General features: G+C 35.9%; 1 protein-coding gene across 33 annotated transcripts in view; it reads right to left on the bottom strand.

The window, feature by feature from the left end:
• The window catches only part of MAP2 (microtubule associated protein 2), a 281,795-nt gene that overhangs the window by 191,880 nt on the left and 66,065 nt on the right, over positions 1-23,850 (bottom strand). For all 33 annotated transcript variants that reach the window (XM_060623311.3, XM_060623309.3, XM_060623317.3 and 30 more), the window contains exon 2: positions 20,736-20,785. The gene's annotated coding sequence lies outside the window, so the exon portion shown is untranslated. The remainder of the gene's footprint in view (positions 1-20,735; positions 20,786-23,850) is intronic.

Consider the following 23,850-nt stretch of genomic DNA (forward strand, 5'->3'; position numbering starts at 1 on the left):
TCAAGAATCCGAGGCCTAACCAACTGAGCCATATAGGCGCCTCAGGTTAGGCCCTATACTAACCTAAATAGAGAATTGAGTATAATGAGCCGTTATTGGATTCCCCGAAAAAATGAAGCCACAGAAATTACAGGCTTTTCGGAAACTTAAAAACAATGTTAGGGATGCAACCTGTGTCCTACCACTGGCCCCCACATTTTAGCATTAGAATCAGATGGAAGGCTTGATAAAACAGATTTAGGCTGCATCCACACATTTCTGATTCATTAGGTCCTGGGCAGGGCCCAAAAAAAGAAATTTCCCAGGTGCTGCTGCTGCTGCTGGTCTAGGGAACACACTTCGAGAACCTCTGTCTTATATGGAGGAAGAACATAAGGAAGCCAAAGGAGCTCAACCTCTACTTCTAGGAGAACATAGCCACATAGGGTGTCACACTAAGCACCTGGGAAAAATCTAGAAGAGAGTCTCCTGAAACAAGTGTGCAGTCTCCAGTTATGTAGTGAATAAGTCATGGGAATAAAAGGCACAGCCTAAAGGAACATAGTCAATGATACTGTAGTAGTGATGTAATGGGACAGATGACAGCTACACTGTGGTAAACATAGCATAACATATAAACTGGTCAAATCAGTAAGTTGTACACCTGAAACTAATGTAACATTGGGTGTCAACTATACTCAAATTAGAAAGAAAGAAAGAAAGAAAGAAAGAAAGAAAGAAAGAAAGAGAGTGTGTAACTTTATTGTAGTGAAGCAAGCCACTACTTGAGGATGGGAACTGTGGAGAGAGCAGAGAGGGAGACTGCATGTGTATTCAGGAGAAGAACGAAGACCAGCAGACAACAGTGGATGCATGGTAATAGCAACGAGATTTATTTATTCGACACATATTTAGTAAGCAACTACTAAGTGATAAAAACTGGGCCGGGGGTTAGGGACACATCAGGAATCAAAATAGAAAATGTGGGGCGCCTGGGTGGCTCAGTCACTTGAGCAACCGACTCTTAATTTCAGCTCAGGTCATGGTGTCACAGTTCATGAGATTGAGCCCCACGAGGGAGCTCTGCCCTGACAGTGTGGAGCCTGCTTGGAATACTCCCCCTCCCTTTCCTTCTCTGCCCCTTCCCTGTTTGCATGCTCGTGAACTCTCTCTCTCTCTCAAAATGAATTAATAAACTTAAAAATGCTCCTGCTCTCAGGAGCTTTCTAGTTAGAGGAAACACATAGTAAGTAATTTCACAGATAAATAAAACATATCAAATATTTCTACAATATATAACTGCCATGGAGAAAAAAAATACAGGGTAAGGTAGATTGGAGTGAAGTATTCATTTTTCACACAGGGCAATGTGGGAAGGATGCCTACCAGATATCAGACATAAGAGCTGCTGCAAGAAACTGAGACAATTCCAGCCTGTAACTTTAGCAGTGACTTATCCTCCAGATACCAGGATTAGTATAAAGAATTTCAGATAGTGAGGGTGTAGAATTCATGGGAGTCCTCCAGCTTAGAGATCTACTGCATTCATATATTCACAAATACAGTTTAACTAGGTCTGGGAGAGAAGAGAAAGTATTTGATGGTTTCTGGTCTGCTAGCTTTACAGAGTTGGAACTACATCCCAATCACAGATGTGTTTTGGAGGATCAGGCTTAGGACAGAGGTTTGCATATCTTCCAGGTGCGAAACGAAATTTTTCCAACAGACAATGACCACAAGCAGAAAATAGGAATACCGTCTGATTTAGTTATAGCTCTCATTCTAGTGACACTTCCTTCTTTTACGTTTAGAATGGCAGAAATCAGCCAATGCTTCTTCAAGGATCTAGCACAGAGAGTTCAATTAGGAGATAAATTCTGCAGCAACTTCTTACTTTTCAACATATAACATAGAGGCAGAAGGACAGAAGGATTTGCTCCCAGGCAGAGTCCTAGCCTAATTTTATAAATGCTTACATCTGAACTGTAAATACTCAGTAGCTTACTCAAATAAATCTAGAGTGCTCTAAACACACTCCCACCACCACCACCCCCAAAATAAACCAGAAAGATCCCAGAAAACCAAAAGACTGAGAAAAGTCTCACTCACTCCATTGTATATCTCCATGTGCTCATATGTAGACACTTATCTGCATACTCTTTGAATTGCATTTCCCTCCACTTTCAGAATTTTCATACATTCAATGAAATATGCTGTTTGTCTTTGTATATTATTATTATTTAATCTCTTAGTTTTTTGCATTCTCATCAGGTCACTTCCTATACTTGTAGTTTCCTCTTTTAGACCACAGCTGCCTCAAGCTGACTGCTATACTCAAGAGCATATGACATAGGAAAACAGTGATCGGGCACTCCCAATCCACTGATGGTTAAGGATACGTTCTGAATTATCAGACTGGTTTTCAAAGTCCACGGCATGTTTAATTATGTGGACATCTCTTCTGTATTGCTTTTTAAACTTTGAAAATATCAAAATCATGGCATGACGTGGGAAGAATTCCATTTTGACAAAATGAAAAACACAAAAATTCTTCTACTCAGAAAAAAAAATGTAATGGAGAAAATAAATGCAAAAATAGAATTGGCTAGAAACCAGCAACCACAAGAAAAGAAATATTGCAGGAAATGGAACTAATCAGTTACTATAGTGAAGATTTTTTTTTTCCCAGACTTTCTTTGGGAAGGGGAAAAAAAAGAAATTGTAAATTAATGTATGAACCAAGTTTGGACAAAGCTACATATGCGGTCTTGAAGTATACAGAACTCCGTGTGAATGTTTCTTGAAAGGACAACAGAGTTTTGATTTAGTGGAATTTTCCAAGTTAATCTTGAGATTCTTCTGATAGCCTAGTAAAAACTTTAGTTACAAAGGTTGAAGCTTTTGAGGAGTAAGGTCTGTATAATTATGCCCTGATACCCTTTCCAAAGGCATAGTTACCTTTGTCCCTAACTCAAATCACTCCAAGGTGGGGTCCATTCAGGAATGGACTTGCTCTGGCAGAACTTTCCTCAGCTCAGCAACAGTCACTGCCTACAGATGAACCTTCCATGAATTAACAGTCGTCCACACACTGGCAAATTTTAGAACCTGAGAAAGTTGCTCCTTTGGGTCATTCTCTTATTATAACTTCCTCATATCACTTGGCTATTTTGGTATAAAATACACTGATTGTTTTTTAACTGTTTTAAGCCTAAGAAATGCCAATTCTAAATATGGATATGGAAAATCGATCTCTGTGTTTTTAAAAATAGATTTAGAAATAATTGTCATTTACTTGCTAGGAGTTTTTGGAAAACCAGGGTCATCAAACTTGCCAAATATTCTGTGATTCTAAGTTTTAAAAAATTAGTTGCTTATTTACTTAAAGTTATTTTTTTCAAGTTTGACAGCCTTTGGGCACTGCAGGGATGGCAGTTTCAGGACTATAAAGGAAATAAAATAATCTTTATATAACGTCCAATATCATGCTTGAATTTAGTGTGTGGTGTCAAGAAAAAAATGGGTGCCCAGAAGTTCAGACTTTATCCTGACACCCAGGTTGACAACAATCATAGTATTAAAAACCCGGAATATCTATACATCAGAAGCCATATGGCCTATCTCCATTTAGTTTATATACAAGAAAACCCAGGTCCTGAGAGTTAAAATTTTTTATTCAAAATCACGCAGGTGCTTAGCAGAAGAGGCAGGAATCAAACCCAGGTTTCCGGATCCCAAGGGACATTGAGGGTCACTATCATGGGGTAAGAGAGCTCCAGTCAGTAACAGAACAACACAACAGGTAATGAATTTAAAAAATGGTTGACATGGAACTTTTTTTACACCTTGTTTTAAACCACAGAAGTTTATGCACATATAAATTAGTGAAGGTCTTGAGACATTTTATAACCACTATGTCATAATATTCAGGCAAAAGACAATGATTGAAAAAAGAATGGCTAATGGAAAGGTTTTTGAATCAAAGTATTTTGTGGAATTTTTCTTTTGCCTGCTCTTCTTGTATTTTACAAATTTAAGTATGAAAGTTGATGAATGTGTATTTCATGCAAGATACTCTGCTAAGTACATTACATACATTACCTCATTTATTTTTTTATAACTACCGTATCAACTTTTAATCTCAATTTTTTAAGACTTTTAATATAGCAATTGTCATATAGCTAGTAAGTGCTGGAACCAGCATTTGAACCCATTTCTATATGATTCCACAGTCCATATGTATATCCAACAAATTAAATCTTTTAATTCTTGAAAGTTATCCCTCTGACCCTGCCTACCTTCTCCTTATTAGTCTCTAATAAAATATGTATTTCTTTTAAAAAAATTTCATTAAAGAAGTTGTTTCTGCCTGTGGAAAAAAATCATATTTCTAAAACTGGATGGAAATAAACATGAAAATTGATTCTGAGTAGGAATAAATAAGATAACCAGGATTTTCAAAATGAAAATCTTTATGTATCAAGCATCTAAAATGCCTTCTCAAGGTTTCCATGCCAACCATTCTAGATACTAAAATAAGCTGTGAAATAACATTTACTCACACCACGTTATGTAGGCTTTTGATACATTAAACTGTTTTAATAAGCCCAACTAAATTTTGAATCTTTAGCAAATGGGAGAAATAACACTGGCACAACTCATCAGTGAGGCAAGCAACATAGTTTTTGTTTTTCTAAATGAGAGAAGCCTTGTCAAACAGATTTAAAGGGGACTTTTCATTTCCGTTAACTTTCTTTTTATGTATTTCCATAGTTAGTCATAGCTTTTCAAAATAGAGTTTTACAAAGTTACGCTTAAGCTATAAATGGCGCTAAGTGCTTAACACTGAATTTGTAGGCAACAGTTCCGCAAATGTAGGGCACTTCCATCCTTGATTCAGACCACCTAGCAAAAAAATAAATAAATGAATAAAAAGTCAAATGGAGCTGAACAGGTCTGCTGATTCCTCTCATGCAGTATGAAGGGATTTCTTTTTATTTGCCAAACTCCTTAAGGGCGAAAATACTGCAGTTTGATTGACAGCTGAGTATGACAGGGGCCTCCACTGGGGAAGAAGAAGGGACTTCTGCAGGTCAGGAGGAGCAGAAAGGAGGCCCAGCCTCCAAAATGCAGAAGGCCCAGGCACAGGGCAGCCCAAACGGAGTGGTTAGAAAGGGATACCACTGCTCAAGACAGTATTTTGAGAGGGGCACACAAGGCACCGGGAATAACAACCAGCAACCCAACAACAGCAATGACAGTGTAATCAACACTTAATAGCTACAAAAACTCTATTAGGCAGGTTACAGAAAGAGGGCAATGACAAGGCATGCATGGTCTCTACCTTCAAGGAACTTAGAATCTAATTACTAAGAAAAATGAAGGTTGATTAAGCAATGCAAAAAAGTGAAGTGTAATGACAGGTGAAAGTCGAGGTGTTACAGGAATGCATAGCCAAAACATCTAGCCCAGTGGAGGGAAGGCTTCTCTATGAAACTGATACGTGACCACGCATTTCAACAGAAAAATGGAAAATAAAGGGAGAAGAAGTAGCAAAAGATGAGGCTGAGGAACTATTTACTGGAACTAATTTCAGGTGAATACAAATATCAGAATTTAATTTGTATCTTACCAGCCTTTCCATAAGCATGCAATATGTCATATCTAAAAACCAGACTGAGGTATCCATAGATAAACAGGAAAAGACAACTCTAAATTCATTAGAGTCACGACTACTCGACTACTCTTATGTCACCTATGATTGTGGGCTGCATTGAGTTGATGTCTATGGTTTATTGGTTTGTGTTTCCTGTCCATAAATTATAATATGTCTGAGTGTGACACTTATTTCTGAGGGGGTAGCATCAACTATTACTTTCCCTTAATGAGATAGATTTAAAATTTGGCCAAAGGTGAACAGACAAAGAACTTCTAAGTAAGAGCTTTCGGAAAGACCCTAATTGACGACTCTTCTAATAACAATTTCCAGGATTCCATGCCTCTCTCATTAGGAGAGACCCACAACAGCAAGCTTTTTATACCTATTAATAATTTTGAAACTTATTTTATGTTTTTAAATTTTATTTATTTATTTTGAGAGAGAGAGAGAGAATGAGCTGGGGAGGGGCAGAGAGAGAGAGAAAGAGAAAATCCCAGGCAGGGTCCGCACTCAGCACAGAGCTTAGCACAGGGCTCCAACTCCCGAATGGTGAGATCATGACCTGAGCCGAAATCAAGAGTAGGATGCTTAACCAACGGAGCCACCCAAGTGCCCTGAAATGTATTTTATATACTGATTTAAACCCTCAATCAGTGACTCCAAATCATAAAATACATTCACAGCCCTTTCAAGTTATTTTGAAAAGTATTTGTCACAAACATTTCTTGAAACACGCTATAAGGCACTATTTTCCTCAGTCTTGAAGATTTGTCAACCTACTTCAATGACATGATTTAGTATCATCCATCTAAACCTGTAAGACTTCTGCCAACTCACTTTTCTTTCTCTGCCTTCAGGGTTCAAAATGCTATTTTGTGGCAAATGACATCATTTTTGCTCTGGCCATGTGCATAACGTTCCTGACGTCTATCTTCTTCGTTCACAGCCATGCCTTTCTGCTCTGATTAGCTCTTGATGTCTATGTTACTCCTTTTTTTTTTTTTTTTCTCTCCTATCGTAGAGGAGATCCAACTGGTGAAATAAAAGGAGCACTGCCATTTGTGGCAGAAATGACCGGAATGACGCTGGCAAGAGCTGTCTGGTTGGATCTCTAGTGTCAGGAGAAGCTCGCCACAGGTTCCGCTACATCTCTAAAAGTGAGTGGACAAACTCCACTCATTTGAATTATATTTATGAAGACAACCTATTCTCAACCAAATCTCTGAACATCTATCTGCCAAAAATTTTGTGTGTGTGATTTATGCTTTTACTTATAAGAAGTTGTAATGCTGAACAACTGAACTATATTATCAAATATTTAATCTATCATTTCAGCGAAAGGAATGGGGGGTTCTTATACCTATGACACAATAATTACTCAATTTGGCAAATTAGTGTGTGAAGCGTCTCCTTTAAAATATGCTATAGAATTTTATATGTAAAGCTTTAACTATTGATCTCAAGATCCCAATTTCCTGGCGTATCAGTTTAGATGGAACATGAATGTGTTTCTAATGTCGTCTTTGAAAGGCACAGAGTCCCAGCTGACAGAATTTGAATATGGCCAAGTCTCTTTACTGTTCTTTCTCTGAGAAGTTAGAAAAGAGAGATCTCAATCCTTACAAATGAAGTAGCTTTTTTTGTTGTTAAAGAAGATTAAAGAGTTTACAAGAAGCAAGGCAGAAGAACAAAGACAGACAGATGAAGGTAGGAGGAAAGGGTTATGATCCAATCAGACATCCTTTATTCTTTAAGAATAAATTGTGTCGTTTCCTAGTGATGACAAAAAAAGGGGGTAGGAGGGAAACTTGACAGGTGCTGCCACAAAAAGGCTTTTAAAAGCCATCAATAGATGCATTTTTAACTTGTTGATAGATGAAGACAAATCATTTAGCAAACTCTGTATCACATGTAGATATGCCACACAAATGTTCTGTAGAAGACGTGTTTGTATTTCAAAGGCTGTTCCACTTAAGTCCTGAATATTAGAAAGCAAGACGGTGCCTGTCACGTTCCCTTTGATGGGGTTCAGGACCGGTCACCCCAAAATGTGCCACTTGGCATACTGATTGCTTTGAAATTAAAGACACTTAAGAAACAGCTGAAGTAAGAAGGACAGTTTGATTCTTCTCTGTCCTCATGAAAGCAGGACATAAATTTCCTCTGTGAAGGGTACCCTCCCTGAACTTGGAGGGCGGAAGGCCTCCTTCTCACCATCGATAGGGATTTCAGGGCCAAAAAGCCTATATAAACAAATCTTGCTACTTCATTAGTTTGCTACCCAAGCCTAAACTTCTTTGTCTTGTCAACTCTTCACAAATTTATGGTTTCTTTGTCTAAAAGGTATAAAATCTGCCTTCTTTGATCACTTCTTTGGATCTCATATCTTTGGGGCCCATGCATGAATGAAATGAAATTAAATTTGTTTTTCTCCTGTTAATCTCTCTTTCATTACAGGGTTGTCTCAGCTGAGAACCCAGAAGGGTAAGGGGAAATTTAGTTTTCCTCCCCTACACCTTCCGGCACACTTCTTGGCACGTCATGGTGCTCACAAAAGCATTTCTTTAATGAACCAGAAATTTACTATTTGTAAAATGTACATTTTACACAGACTGGAAGTAAGCTTAGCTTGCCTGAACACTAAAATAGCAAAGTATAAGTTCTAACCCTGACTTTAGAGGCAAGTTGGCAAAATGAGGGATTCTCAAACAAGGACGCCACACACGATCTTTAATCTCACTGTTGTCTATCAACATTATTTCAATAAGATAGCAATTCAGCATAAACAGAGTTTTGCTCAAATGTTGTTGTGTGATATGGGCCAGGGTAAAAATAATCCAATAATATACGATGAAATCTAAACCTGAGTCCACTAAAAATTATCCTATGAAATGATAACCTCTGGAGAAGTAAACGGCCTTACTCACATGGGAAAGTAATTTTCCTTGTTAAAGGATGACTCCTAGAAGCCTTATGTTGTCTGGAGAATTTCCCCTTAGATACATTCCCTTATGATTAGAAGTTAGGTCTTCATCCCCAAATTAATAAAACAGAACAGAATAAAATGATATCAAATGATACTTCTGCTGAAAAGATTAAGCCCTTGTAACATTCTTTACTCTGCACAGAAAACTAAAATGTATGTAGGGGAAGGGTGCTCCTTCATTATTAGTCATTATTAGTCATTATTAGAGCTTTTCCATGTCTTCCTTTAGAATGCTAATATATGCACATACACAAATACGCATTTTCAACTGTTCAATTAAATTTGAAGAATTTTAAGGAAAAAAAATAACTTGTACGGAAAAAAAATGCTCTCATTAGAGTATATGGGTTTTCGCTTTGTATATGTATACATATATGAAGAAATTAATAACTGGATGTCTTATAAGGAAGCCTGGTCTTAGTAATCTCCAGATCTATTTATCATCAGCAGATGCTCATCTGGGTGCAACCAGAGTGATTACTCCCAGAAAGCTCATAATTGCAGTAATTAGGGTCACGTGACCTCCAGCTTGCATTTCTTTAAAAAAGCAGAAGGCCAAACATTAGCATTTGAATGAGTACCAGAGGTCCACCAGTTCAGAAAGTTTAAGTTAAATGCACCAGAAAGCTTTGAACACACTTAAAGGAGTAGTTTAAGTTATTTTTATATTGTCCACTCCGCCCTCTGCAGAGCCTGAGCCTTCCCTGACAAAGGCCAAATCTGAGCAGTACGGCCCCACTAATTTACCCGGCAATGGCGTTACAACGACTGAGGAAGAAGTGATGATTTTACCTAAATCTTTCCACTTTAAAGCCTATTTTTTCCCTTTGTTTTAGAATATATTAGCAGTATATTTGGAGGGCCAAAACGATCCATTGCCTACTTTTTTAAAGAAAGTGATTTTATTCATTGGAAGGGCAAACACAAATGAAAAATAAGAGGCTTAATTCTGCCCATTAAAAATAAGAGACTTCACCCTCCTCCTTTATCTTTTAGAATTTTTTTCATTCTCCTTTTCAAATGCATATAAGTCTTTATAATGGCTAATTAAGCCTTTGGCCCCTCTTACACTCAGGAATGTTTCTTCAAGGGCCTAGGAGCCTTTTTTTTTTTTTTTTTTTTTTAATGCAAACATGAAAGGAGGTAGCTTCTCTCTCTCTTTATATCTTCCTGTGGGAGATGAGGAGCCTAACTTCAGTGGGCTCCTTGCTCCAAACTGTAAAACTACTTGCTATCATAAAGGTTAGGAGAAGTGTGTTTCTCCTCTAGAGAAAGCCAATTAGCTAACACAGATGGTCACCCCAATTACCAGGTAAATTTAGTGCTCTTACAGAAGGATTAGTTATTGTTTCTCTTGAAAGCATGTAGATAATGGGTTTTATCTGCTTGATTATAAAAAAAGACTGAAATTTCTTTTGGTCTTTGCAATCTCTTCTTACTGGATTGCCTTCAATGTGCATCACATTCTCATTTAATGTTTATTGAACAAAAGGTGGTGTTTTGTTTTTTTGTGTGTTTTTGTTTTTGTTTTTGTTTTTGTTTCTCCTCTACTACCTTTGTGGAGAAGATTTCGGAGTTGGAAGAAGTTTGTTTTTAATTATATTTCCCCAATAATTTCAATTCCAATTAATCCTTCTCCCTTTAGTGGAGCCCTTTTAGATAATTTAACAAATAATTTAAATGGTGAAATTCCAAATTTCTCATGTGAAATTTGATTATAGTACTTCAATTTAGTACTTCATTTACCTTTAATTATAAACAAGTTTGGCAACATTGATATCAAAATTAAATAAAACCTGACAGCACGAATGTCAGCTGGAGCATTAGTTCCCTTATGTTGAGATACTGTGTTTTTTTGTTTTTTTGTTTTTTTTTTCATAAAATCTAACACACAAATGTAACTTTCTTAATGGAAGCTCTTGGAACAGACATTCACATTAGTATTTCTGTATGTAATTATTCTTTGTGCACCAAAAGAGTATGAAAGATCTAATGAATTGAATTCCTGCTTAGAGTGAAAAAAACAGATACACATTAAAGTTGACAAAGGATATGTGGATCGACAAAATGGAGGCTACCCACCCCAGTGGCACAGCCCAGGTGACAAATCTAAACTTAAGTCAGACTGCACTTTTGGGAACTAACTGTCCAGGAATCCTATCATATACCAGTCACAATCATCCAACCCAGCTTTAGCTAGGTTACCTTTCCCTAGATAATAGAACCTGCTTAGAAAGAAATCCTCGACCTCCTAGCCAATGAGGCCCTGTTTCTGCATTGCCTCTTCTAATGCTCTATAAAACTCACGGTTAACCAACCAAAGTCCCCAGAAAACCATTCCACTGCTTGTGTTCCACTGTGCTCCTTGACTTTCCTTGAGCAGAGGACATAAGATTTGTTACTAAATTGTATTGTTATTGTCATCTGACATAGTTCAACAAATATTTATGGAAAGAAAAAACAAGAAAGGGAAGACTGAGAAGAGGAGAGGGAAGAGGTAGAATCAGGTCCAAAGTAAAACCGTCTTGCACCTTCTGTTTCAGGTTTCCTAACTTCTCAGTCTTTGGTACCTTCTCTGTGCCTTGGCTTCCATAGACCCCTTTCAAGAAATGCCCTTCTTTCTCCACCTCTCACTTTCTATTTTGCCTAAATTCCATTCACCTTTAAACCCAACTTAAGTTCTTTTTAAAATGAGGTAGGTCTCTGTAAATTACAGTGAATTATATCTTCTCTAGATCTCCCTAGAAGGTTATGTCTGTACTTAGGAATTGATTGTATCACATGTATTAGTTACTATTTACATGCTTTAGTTTCCCTTTCCTTAACTTGACCACAAGCTATTGGAGAACAAATGAATCATTTTTAATACTTCTAAAGCATCCACAGAACCCAGCACTCAAATAAATTGCAAGTGTATTCTCAATACTTGACTTATTAATAACTGTTCTGTTTCACTGGAACTATACTTTCTCATGTAGGCTATTTCATATATGCAAAGACTTTAATATGAGAGTACAGGTAACAACAAAGGATTTAGAAATCCTTTCATCTGTAAATTTCCATGAAACAATGAGACTGAAAAAAATAATTTGATTCCCCACAGGCACAAAGAGTTCACATCTGGGCTATCTTACTCCCCTCCCCACTCCCTGCCTCTTTCCTTTTTAAAAATTTCCATTTGGCTATCAGACATTTATCTGTGACTAGGATTTTTTTTTTTTTTTTTTTTTTACATAAACTATTCTCCTCGTTGGGCACATTTCTTGCTTCCCCCACCCCTCATGATCATTTCACCGTATGAAGTGATGTACCTCCATGTGGGGCCACCTTAGCTAATGACTCCTGCATCCAATAAGATGCTACATTGTTTGACAGGCTGAGTTGGACACCATATATGGCAAAATCAAAATGATGAAATAAACAAATAAGTATCAAGAACAAAATCTGTGTGGACTTAATGGGATAAATAATAACCTGGTAAAAATATCACTGAGCAAACCATGACATAGAAGTGGAAAAGATACTACATTTAATCCAAAGAGAAACTAAATACAGGAAAATAATAAAATTAACAAACATTGCTTCAGTCTCTGCAATGTAAAAAGAGAATATAATTCCAGGTACGGTGGAAAAGGCAGAATGATATTTGATAAGGGAAATAAAAATTACTTAGGTAACTTCTCTGGGGAATTTATGTTTATAAGTTGATGCACAATCACTCAAGTATCATGAGATATTTTAAGATCATTTAAGTAATTATTAATATGTACCATGGGGGCACCTGGGTGGCTCAGTCGGTTAAGCATCCGACTTCGGCTCAGGTCATGATCTCGCAGTTCATGAGTTTGAGCCCCGCGTCGGGCTCTGTGCTGACAGCTCAGAGCCTGGAGCCTGCTTCAGATTCTGCCCCTCCCATGCTCATGCTCTGTCTCTCTCTCTCAAAAATAAAATAAACATTAAAAGAAAAATGTTTTTTCAAAATATGTAACATGCATTTTTTTATGTTGTGTAATACTTGTGTGAAATATAAGAAAAGGTGATCACACTACACTTAAATACCTACATGTAATAGCCTGGCTTGAAAATAGAAATAAATTTCTCTTTGGTCATTGATTTCACCTAGCCTACATAGCTGCTTGTGCATGCCTCAAATATACTACTACTAGTGAAAAATGTATATCCTAATTTCCAGTTATTTAAAACAGGAAGAAAATCCCAAAGGAACTGAGTACAAAGGTCCTCTCCCTGTGATATTATTGCCAAATCATCTGTATTACATCTCTGAGTCCTTGAAAGATAATGGAAAGTCAAGTGGAATTTGAAAGTGTTTGCATCTATAAAGTTGCCTATCAAATTAAACATTCTGTTTACTGACCCATTTTTTATACTTATTTTATCCCCCAAAACACCTCTATATTTTTACGAACTATTACATTTTACACAGAATCAGTCGTTAATAAAAATTGTCTGGTTTTGTGACTAAGTTTCTCTACTCATAAAATGAGGATGATAGTACCTAAAGTTTTAAATATCTATTTATATTCTCAAAGTTAAAATATAAATATGCTTGCCCTACGTTTGAACTATAAACTTTATTTGAAAGACATATAACTTTTACAAAAGACAGAAAGGGGGGCTGAAAGAGAGACATGGATGCATGTGTATAATGTATTGTTTTGTTTTTATTCAGCTCTTTACTAATTAGATTAAAATCGTGGCAAGAAAAGTAAACAAAGCAAAGACTGAAAAAAACATAAGCTAATGGTCACGGGACATTGAATAATATGGAATGAAACCAAGTCTACTTGGTTTTTCAACTAACATTTTTATATTGCCAAATAACTGTAGGGAGTTTGTTCAGAAAAGGCAGATAATTTTACCTTCTTTAACAAGAATGGCCCATCAAGTATGCCCCAAAGCAAAGCCCTTGTATTGTTTATTGCCAAAACTATCCAACACCAGTAGGCATATCTATGTATCTATCTAACATCTATATATGTTACATTCCTTTTTCTGCTATGCAACTGATGATTTTCTATTCTTAGATGAATAACTAATGAAACTTAATAACATCACGTGGGTTTATAGAAGCTGAGGAAGAAGAAAGCATATCCCCTTTCAATAATATAAAGCTATTACCTTGCAGTAAGTAGACTGTGAAAGAAATAAAGCATTTCTAAATGAATGGGCTCCTTACATAAGAAGAAAGTGTACTTCTTGTTTTTAAATCCTTCAAACTTCCCTAATAAGATATAGGCCCAAATTAAATTCATGGTATTCTTTAATGATATAAATAATCTGCAAAAAGATCAGCAGAGCTACTCTTTGGAACAGCATTCTTTCTTTCACATGAATTGAGGAAAAAAATAAAAATTAGCTGGTCAGTGAATTAAACCCACAAGTTTGTTTTCAGAAGCAAGGGATTTATTTGAAAATATAGCCAAAGGACTGTCTTTTGTAGCCATTTGATACCATAAACATTTAGTTAAGAAAAAAAGACTCAGCTAGAATTTTTTTTTTTTTTGACAAAGAAAAAATAGACTCATTAGTAGTTACTTGATATATTTCCAGTGAGTTGCTTTATCCTATTTGTCCTCTGTGGCAACAACAAGCCTGTTTCCTCAGTATGTCAAGACGCTCTCAAAATAAAGGAGCAATTCTGGCAATACATCTTCCTGAGGTTATTTCCCTAGATCATACGAGGAGATTGAGAGGTGATAGCAAGTTTGTCTCTGATTAGGTTCTGGGCAGGCTACCCCAAAGTATGTCACTTGGCATATTGATTATTTTAAATAGAATTTATTTAAGGAATAGCCAGTGCAAGAAAGACACCCTGATCCTCTTTTGTCCTCCTGAAAGCAGGAAATAAATCCTTATGAAAGGATTATGAAAGGTATCCTCCCTGTACTAGGAGGTAAAGAGACATCCTTATCACCAGAGAGAGGGAATTCAGAGTCCAGAAGGCTGAATGAACAAACCTTGTTACTTCCTCACTAATTTACTACCCCTGAGCCCAAACTTCTTTATCGTGTCAATGTTTCACAAATTTATTGTTTCTTTGTCTAAAAGGTACGAAAGCTGCCCGCTTTGGTCGCTTCTTTGAGTCTAATATTTTTATGAGCTCTCATACAAAATTAAATTTGTTTATCCCCTATGTTAGTATGTCCTATGTCAATTTAATTATTAGGGTAGCCAAAGCACCTGGTAGGAAAGAAGAGAAAACTTTTCCTCTCCTACACCTGTCACCCCCACTTTCACCCGCCCCCACCTCTCCCATTCCAAATCATGTCACAAGCTTATTTCTTGATTTCAATGTTCATAATGGGAAAGGATTACCTTTTATAAAAAGGAGAAAATAAGGATTTACGATGCTTCAGATTTCAGAAAGCTGCACCAGAGAAAGCAAATTCTCCCTAGAACCAACTGGTCTTTCCAGTTTGACATGTGATTCTAGTAGCTTTGGATCTTTCCTTAAAGTGGCAATCAAATAATTAGGCATTCTGCAAATTTTCCTGGAATCTCAGAGTCACTTTGTCACATGTTAATCCAATGATTAGAATTCTGGGTAAGTTTTCATCCATTAGTATATTTATACTATTATATTATGCTAAATGTAGGGATAAAACAGAATGACAAAACAATCACCTTTACTTTTTTAAATTCCACATATTAAACCTAATGATTGTTACTGCTTCAAATGTTTTTTGGGTGATTTATTGTTCAAATAAAAGTCCCTGCTTTTTTGTTCAAATTTTTCCATCACCAGGGGAGAAAATATGGTGATTAATAATGATTAGGACTGGGGCACCTGGGTGGCTCAGTCGGTTAAGTGTCCAACTCTCGGTTTGGGCTCAGGTCATGATCTCACGAGTTCGTGTGTTCGAGCCCCGCATCAGACTCTGTGCTGACAGCAGAGGCTGCTTGAGATTCTCTCTCTCCCTTTCTCTCTCTCTGCTCCTCTCCAACTTGTGCCGTCTCTGCCTCTCTCAAAATAAATAAATAAACTTAAAAAAATAATTATTAGGACGTATATATACGCACAGATCCATATATATGTTTAACTGTGTATTTCGCTTATAGACACACAACAAAATTGTTCATTGTGGCTTGCTTCTAATCTTCAGAATTCATACAATAAGCAATTCCTGGATGTTCACTCCTACAAGGCCTGACCAGAGCATGAGACAAAATGGCAAAGACCCCAGTTGCTATGAGTTACTAGGAGAGATAAGAAATATCCAGAACTAATCATAACATATCGAGGTATGAACAAACACTGTGAGGTATGTGTGAAGCAACATGAAACAATTTAGAGGCGAAATAGAGTTTCTCCCTCAGGTGATACTGAAGGCTACATAGCTGGTCAAAGACTTGTTGGTCTTGACCCTGGAAAGCTCAAAGCACAAACCTTATTCAGAAGACATAAGTGTATCCTCTCTCCCCACTCCTGATTATATTATTCTCATTTTCTACATTGTTTTTCTTTTTTTGTTTGTTTGCTTGTTTTCAATTTTTTTAATGTTTATTTGAGAGAGAGAGAGAGAAAGAGAGAGACAAAATACGAGTGGGGGAGGGGCAGAGAGAGGGAGACAGAATCTAAAGCAGACTCCAGGCTCTGAGCTGTCAGCCCAAAGCCGGACACAGGGCTCAAACCCATGACCCATGAAATCAAAACCTGAGTCAAAGTCAGATGCTCAACCGACTGAGCCACCGAAGTGCCCATTCTACACTGGTTTTCTTAAGTGAAAGTCCATTCAGTTGTGCAATATGCAGCTTAGTTTGTCATATATGTGTATAAAACTTCTGGCTTCCTTCATTTTTATATTTTATTTTAGAATATTTATATTTCATTTTTAAAATTAATGTCAATTTAAAGATCTTCATTAGTTTTATTGCCTGCCTTAAGAGAAGCACCAGAATGTATTCCTTATGCAAAACCTAGAGGAAAAAAAAGACCTTTGATAGAGGTTTTAAAAGTGATTTGGAACCCTCCCTTTTTTTACTCATAATTATACATTACCACATTTAATATTTTAATTGAAGTATAAGTTATTTTTGTTCCCGTTTTAGAGACAAAATAATGAAAGCAAAGAACTTGATGGCAAGCAGCCTAGTAGTATAGAAACATAATAGAAAGCATCAGAATTCAAGGCAGAGATATAGACTAGAATTAGGAGGAAGGACCACGTCCAAGTTGAAATGGTGAGATATTAGAAATCATCTGAGTGTCCAACAATAAGTAAAATAGTGAAAAAAAATATAGAATATCTATAGGATAAAACCACACAGTCACTAAAATCACATTTTCAAGTAACCAGAAGTTACAGGATACAAAGTTTAACTTCAATTTTGTGAAAACAAAGCAAGATAAAAAATGGAGGGAAATATACCGAAATATTAGTAGCAGTATAAATAATGAAGAGAAAAAATGAATTGGAAAAATAGATACACATTTATACACATTCTTTTAAAGATAAAACGGTGGTGCAAAATGTTTTAAGAATCAGTAACAAGTCTGACTTTCTAGTTTCTGGACATCATTCTGGTTCCCATTTGTAATAACTTTAGGGAATTTAAATTTTTTGCCAATCTAAATTTAGTAATACTGTATTTCATAGAATCTAAGATACAATCTATTGTAAGACATACTTTCATTTGCTAGGATAAAAGAAAAAAATATTTGCCAACTATGGCATTCTTTTTTAATTTTACATAGTTTTATGTGAAAGAAATGGACATCTTAGAATTGATGAAATTTTGCAAAGACATTTCTCTTTTAAAAATTTTATTGAAGTACAACTAACATATAACATTACATTACTTCCAGTATATAACATGATTCAATATTTGTATATATTGCAAAATGATCACCATGATAAGCTGTGTTAAATCTGTCACCACACATAGTTATAAAATTGTATTTTGTTCTGATGAGAACTTTTAAGATCTATTTTCTCAGCAACTTTCAAATAGGTAGTACAGAATTATTAACTCCAGTTACCATGATATATATTACATCCCCATGACTTATTCATTTTAATACAGAAAGTTGGTACCTTTTGACTCCCATCACCCATTTTGCCCACCCCCCCATGCCCCTGCCTCTGGCAGCCACCAATCTGTTCTCTGTATCTATGAACTTAGGTTGTTTTCAACTTTTTTTTTTTTTTTTTTAAGATTTCACATATAAGTGACATCATATAGTATTTGTCTTTCTTTGTCTGACTTACTTCATTTAGCATAATGCCCTCAAGATTCACCCATGATGTCACAAATGGGCAGATTTCATTATTTTCTATGTCTAAGTAAGTCCATTTTGCACACACACACACCACATCTTCTTTATTCATCCATCAATGGACAAAGATTGTTTTCATACCTTGGCTATTATAAATAATGCTGCAATGAACATGAGGGTGCATATCTTTTTGAGTTAGTGTTTCCATTTCAGAAGTGAAATTGCTGGATTATGTGGTTGTTCTATTTTTAGATTTTTGAGGAACCTCCATACTGATTTTCATAGTAGCTGTACCCATTTACATTCCCACCAACAATGCACAAAGGTTTCTTCTTCTAGACAGCCTTGCCAACACCTGTTATTCTTTATCCTTTTGATCCTGGCCATTCTAACAGGTGTAAGGTGGCATCTGATTGTGGTTTCGATTTGCATTTCCCTGATGATTAGTAATGTTGACCATCTTTTCATGTGTCCAGTGGCTATTGGTATGTCTTCTTCAGGAAAATGTCTTATTTAGTCCTCTATCCATTTTTTAATCAGATTGTGTTTTTGCTATTGAGTTGTATGAGTTATTTATATATTGCGAATACCTTATCAGATAGATGTTTGCAAATATTTTCTACTATTCAGTAGGGTGCTTTTTTATTTTGTTGATGTTTCCTTTGCTGTGCAGAAGTGCAAGAACATTTCTGGCACCCCCTTTTGTATACCCCATCTGTATCTTGCTTTTATCCAGCGTCACTAGTTATTTTGCTCAGCTAATATTAAGGAGCTTTTCTATGAGGAAGACTTTTTTCCTGAAGCAAAAGACTCAGCTCTAGTTTTGAAAAGAATGGTCATTTTCATTATATTATCTTATTTTATGTTGAGAGTCTGGCTGTTTCTGGTGAATTAATACATTTTTGAAAAGCCCTGCTATATCTAGCTACGTTTCCAAAGTATGATTTAGATAACTAACAAATTTAACTCTTTTCGTTCTCAGCTGAAAAGAAAAACAATACCAATTATGCTAAACCACACATATACATGTGGGAAGACACCTAGCAATGAGAGGATTAAACACGTTTCCATTTCTACATACATTTTATATATTTTAATTGATATATTTATTTTGGAATATGTAAGTCACCCTGACTTATCTCAATTAGACTGAACACACTTAAATTATGTTCACCCTTCCACAAAAGCAACTCTCCATATGGAAGATGGGTAGTGGCTCAGATCAAGAAAAGTTTCTGTGTATTACTCTTAACGTTTTTTTTTTTTTTAACAAAATTTTTTACTTCTTTTCTTTTACATGTTTCTTTTTATTTTTTTTTCTTCTTTCTGAAAAGTGGCCAAAAGGAGATAAGATTTCAAGTTGCCATGTCAATCATACCAACCATAAAACACAACTCAAGAAGGAAGAGGGGCAAAGTATGATTTACTTTTAATTAAAATGAAAAAGTAACAGTTCAAAGTTAACCCTATATATAAAAACATTCCTAATTCAAAGGTTTATACTTTGCCAAAAATCTCATCTACTTGTAATTTCTGCTTGGCAGATGGATACGGACTGGCAGGAAAAAGAGGAGTAGCCACAAGTTCAAAAAGTCTTACAAGAAATTTCATGTTTAAATGTGTGCAAGTTTACATAGAATGTACTCAGAGCAGACGTGAAAGGAAGCCAAGCTAAGTATCTTCAATAAACTCAACTCCAAACTATATGAATACACATGATAAAATAATACAGGATACAAATAAAGATTTTCAACTATCCTTGTGTAAACATTTTACTTTTTTTCTTATTGTTTCTAATTATCAGTAGGCATGATTCCAACATAGTCTGTTTACTATAATCCATACATATTTCAAAGATAGGAAAGCATAGTTTGTATATGAAAAAGAGAAACAACAGTCAGTGGTGTGTGTGTGTGTGTGTGTGTGTGTGTGTGTGTGTGTGTGTGTAGGGGGTAGAAGAGTGAGGTCAGAATTGAAGGCAGAAAAGGTACATATTTACTGTGTGCCTGCCATGTGCTAGACACGGCAATTTGAAGGGTAAATGTGGGCTTTGAAGGCTAAATTCGTGATTAATGTAAGCATAAATGAAAAGCCAATGTTTTTCTTTGTTAATTATTAATCAAAGCCCTACACAAAAAATTTAGCAACACCTGGCATTTTGCTGTTATATGAGCAACAAAAGCCCTCGTTTCATACAGTGACTGGTTTTTTCCTTTGTTTTAAAATCTGAATACATATTCTAGAGAAGAAAATAGAGAAGATAAGTAAAATTCCAAGCTTACTGATGTGAGCAAACTTCAAGACTCTGTTACTACTCTAAACCCAGTTAAGCTAGTTTTGAGTCTCCCATAAAACCAATTAACAAGAAAATAGAACAAAAGGAATGGCATCTTAACATTTTTGCCAATTAATCGAAATTTGCAGCTGATAAGCAATGTCTCAACTCCACCCATCTCAGGAAGTGTGGACACCAAACTGTGGGTCTCAAGTGTTTCCCTGCAAATTCAGGAAGCTGACCATTCTTTAAAATGTTAGCCAGCCTTACAAAGAAGTCATTCTTCTGACATATGTATTTATTAAATGAATAAATTAGAATTGGATCTTATTTATTTGATCAAAATTCAGCTAGTAAGACAGGTAAAATAAATGAAACAACACTTGATAATGAAATAAATTATACTAACTATGAAAACAAATGCTGCTGAGGAAAACGTGTGTTAAGTGCCCCAAGTCTGAAATCATCCATTTCTCACTAAGTTTCGGCTTTCAACACCACGCTCTGCAAGAGTTGTTTGACCCAGCTGTCCAAAGGCCCAAGATGCCTCTATTTTATTTCACAGCTTATTCATAATCGATATAAACACATCACCAACCTTAATTCCAGCCAGCAGTCACAAGATACCTTGGATCAGATCAATAAAATCTGAAAGATAAACAGAAAAACATCCTGTAAATTAAATCAACTGAATGATTCAATCTTTTATTTTACTAAGAAAGAAGATGAAGTCAAGTTATTTGGTTCCTTGACCATAAAATGTACTGGCTGACAACACATACGTTTATAATAAGGAGGGTTATGTAGTTATAAAACTTTATTTTCTGGATCTTGTTTAACAAGATGTATTATATGCCCAAATTAGGCCCTATTTTTATGTTCAGCAGTTTTTACGTAAAGCAGAACAACGCTTGTGCTTTATGTTCTAAAACATCAACCTCCCCTCAATTTTTTAGCCAATGCTGTACTCATAGACTACCATTTCTCATGAAAGATGTTTAATTGAAAATAATAAAACGACTGCATTTGGATCCTTAATCTGGTTTAACAGTCTGCAGATTTTTAGTCCAGTATCAACAATCTGTTAAAAAGCAACAGAAGCCAAATAAGGCAATTCCAGGGGCAAAATATCCATCTTCCCACTCCTGTCTTACACTTTAGTCCTGCCACTGAATTATGCTGAGAAGCACACTATCAGATGGAAGTACCAAAGAAGATACACCAAGGACAAAAGCAAACCCAAAACTTCCGTGCCAAAAGTCAGCCTATCTTTTGGAAAGTTAGTAAAGGTAATAACTAAAATGACATAGAGCATAATTGTTGACTTGCTGCAGGGAGTGTCTACTCCTAAATCTCCAATTAAAAACAAAAAACAAGTGAGAAGTATATTTGTGAGTTAACTGGTTAGAAGTTAGAATTTGTTCCCCAAGATATTGTTACAAATGGTCATTATTAGACTCCTAGGTTAAATCCAAAAGTAAAATTAACCTTAAATGGTAATTATTTAATGAAAAGATCGTCTAAAGTAATATTCATATACTCTAGGGAGTTCCGTTAATTAGCTTGCCTACAGTAATCATTTCACTATGTATATCCAAGCATCACGTTATCCACCTTAAGTATATAGTTTTTATTAAAAGATAATATAGAAGAAATACTAATAAACCAAAAAAGTATGATTGGACATGAAATTCCTGATTTTTAATCTCAAGGGTAGGTGCTTAAAAAAAAGTGAACTTTATTTTGCAAGAATGAATTAACAGGTGGATAAATTTGTGAAGATTAAACGATAGGATTTGGGGGCATTTGGAGGGACTTTCAAGATTAATGCCTTTAATATGTCTACTCCCATTTCAAACACCTGCCTTTATCTTACTTTGATACCAATATTATTATTTTTCTATAAAGCCACCAATTCCCAGGCTGTGTGTCACAGTACCCCAGGGCACCAGTGTAAATTCAGAGACTGATAAATACATTCAATAAATGAAAAACACAGCAACATCCATCAGGCACAACACAAACTACTAACTTGAAGTAAGCCACAGTTTCGATTTTAGATTTTGCTATGTGTGTTTCAATGATACGATAACTTTGCAAAGTTGGATTTTGATAACGTTTGTAACATAAAAGCAAATACGGCATGAAAACCAATGTGGGATAAGAAATGAGGATGACAACATCCAATCAGACTCCCAGCTTTAAGGGCTGGGCTGTACCCAGCAGGCACACACACACATACCATTGGTAAGTAACTGTGGGTTTCTAAGTATGAAGTAAAAAGACTTTTCTTTCAATGTTTGTGTATTTTTTTTTCCAAAAAGCCATTCAGTTGTTAGGACATACATACTTATGCTAATGAAACAGAACTGTGAAGCATTTCTTTTGGCCTATGGGGTGCCATGAAAAAAATTACTGAGATACCCAGAATGCCACAGAGAAAGTCTGGGACGCTCTCCATTAAGCCTAGTTTTGTTTTGTTTTGTTTCTTTTTTGTCCCACAAATTTAAATAAAAAAGAAAGTGGGAGGGATTAAACCAAGAAAAAAAGACTAGTGAAGGAGAGAAAAGGAAAAAGGAAGGAAAATTTTCCTAAAATAAGAAGAAAAATACTGGGAGAGCAGGAAGGTCAGTGGTTCAACACACCGACGACTTTGTATGTGTGGCTGTGTGTGCTATATATGTACACGTGCATGTGTGAGTGTCCTACTGTGTGTGAAAGAGGAGGCTAAAATAGTACACATGAATACCAGAAATGAACGACAAAGAACAAGCAGTGGGCACACTGCATATATGTACATTCTCACCATGTTGATTACCAGCCGTCATTCCCTAAGAAAATGTGGCTCCCTCGTTGTCTGGAGCCAAGAGAGACTACATAGATCTGCACATTCATTTGTGTGCTGTCCTAAGCCTCAATGTACGATTTGGCCATAGCTACTGCTTGCTAAGACTTCTTTAACATACTAGATCAAGATCCTGTTATCTTTAATATTCTTTTAAGTAAGTTGGATTTTATCCTTTCTACATATATGTTTTCATAGTAAAAACAGAATGATATTTATAGAGCTTTTCAGAAGTCAGGCTTTATGGAATATGAACCTGGCTATTTATGTATTCCATACTTGGGGAGAAATTCTAACTTGCCACGGCCACTACCTCCCCACCCCAACCCAGCCCTGCCTCCAAAAAATTCTAGTTTATTTTCTTTTCAATATAGCATGAGCCAAATACAAACTTTATTTAAAATATTAATTCTGGGGTGCCTGGGTGGCTCTTGATTTCGGCTCAGGTCCCAAGGTCATTGGATCAAGCCCCATGTCAGGCTCCATGCTGAGAGTGGAGTCCGCTTAATTTTCTCTCTCTTGCTCCCTGTGTCCTCCCCCACTCATGCTCTCATGCTCTCTCTCAAAAAAAAAATAAATAAAATAATAATAATAACAATAATAATAATAATAATAATAATGCTGTTTTAGCTATGCAAATCTTATATTTGAACCCTTTGGCTTAGCACAGTGTTTAGCACCCAGGAGAATGTAAATAAATATTTGTCAAATGAATGAGGGTGCTTGCTGTTGTGCTTTTCTGATGCTTTGCCAAATTTCAATAGTTGAAAATTCCCCTTTGGGCAGAAATAAGAAAAAAAATTTCATCCTGTCCCACCTGACTTGCATCAAAAATATTTAATGGAGACAAAGTTCTGAGGAAGAAGAG

The sequence above is a fragment of the Panthera onca genome, chromosome C1 (genome assembly GCF_046562875.1).
Source record: "Panthera onca isolate mPanOnc1 chromosome C1, mPanOnc1 haplotype 2, whole genome shotgun sequence".
Classification (NCBI taxonomy): Eukaryota; Metazoa; Chordata; class Mammalia; order Carnivora; family Felidae; genus Panthera; species Panthera onca.